Source organism: Apus apus, chromosome 16, assembly GCF_020740795.1.
Source record: "Apus apus isolate bApuApu2 chromosome 16, bApuApu2.pri.cur, whole genome shotgun sequence".
In the NCBI taxonomy this organism is placed as follows: Eukaryota; Metazoa; Chordata; class Aves; order Apodiformes; family Apodidae; genus Apus; species Apus apus.
Genome location: NC_067297.1, coordinates 6,218,734 through 6,219,871, shown reverse-complemented (window position 1 = coordinate 6,219,871; position 1,138 = coordinate 6,218,734).

Sequence of the window (1,138 nt, the reverse complement as noted above, 5' to 3'; positions counted from 1 at the left end):
GCGCCGGGCGGGGCGGGGCCAAGCCGGGCGGGGCGGGGCCAAGCCGGGCGGGGCGGGGCCAAGCCGGGCGGGGCGGGGCCAAGCCGGGCGGGGCGGGGCCAAGCCGGGCGGGGCGGGGCCAAGCCGGGGGGCGGGGCGGGCGAGCGGAGCCGGGACGGCCCCTTGAAGGGGAGCGCGGGGGCGGGGCCAGGAACAACCCCTGGAATCCGCGGGAGGGGCGGCCACGTGGCCGGATGGGCGGGGAGAGGGAGGGGGGGACGGGGGGGCCCGGGAGGCAGCGGGGAGGGGGGGGACGGGGACAGGCAGGGAGACCCCGAGGGTTCTCCCCACGGAAACTTCTGCCGCCCTCCCTTTCCCCCCACCTCCGCAACCAGACATAGAGAAGGGTTGAAACCGGAGCGTTTACAAAGGGCCGTCTGGTCACTGAGCTCTCCAGGTGCTTTCCCGGCAGAACTGTTCCATCTCCATCACGCTATTAAGTTAGATGCCCTGACAAGCCACGCACAGGTACGCGCACCCGAGAAGGGCACACAGGCTGCCGCGAGTGGAGTTAAAATAATTATTTTACAATTAAAGTGGTTTTTTTTTTCCCGCAAATGGCCAAAATGGCTTGGAGAAAGAAGTGTTCTCACACAGCTCAGAAGCCATGAAAAACAACCAATGCCTGGTTTCCCACACTTCAGGGCCACCATCTCCCAGTATGACAGACATCCCAGCCAACAGCCAGTGTCACACACAGCAGCAGAAGCTCCCTGAGCACACAGACACTCTCAGAGCAGTATCCTAGTGTCCCAGACCAGGCTGCAGGGGGAGGAGAGGACTTAAATACAAACACCCTCAAAGCAATTAGCTTATGCTAAAATCAACATCTCTGAGACACTATAGCAAGATGGCCTTTAAAATGGGAAAAAGAGCTATTCACTCCAGGATAAGGGAGATGCAAAGACTGTCTGTTTTTACCAAAAAGAACATTTAAAATTTAGGCAGGAGGAAAAAAAAAAAAAAAAAAAAGAGAACTACAGAAACTTCTACCTCTCACTGGGTCTTTTAAGCAATACTATTAAAACATAGATCCTGTTTGAGCTGTACCTGTATAAACGTTTGATCAGTAAATGCACACACTGTGCCAATTAAAACA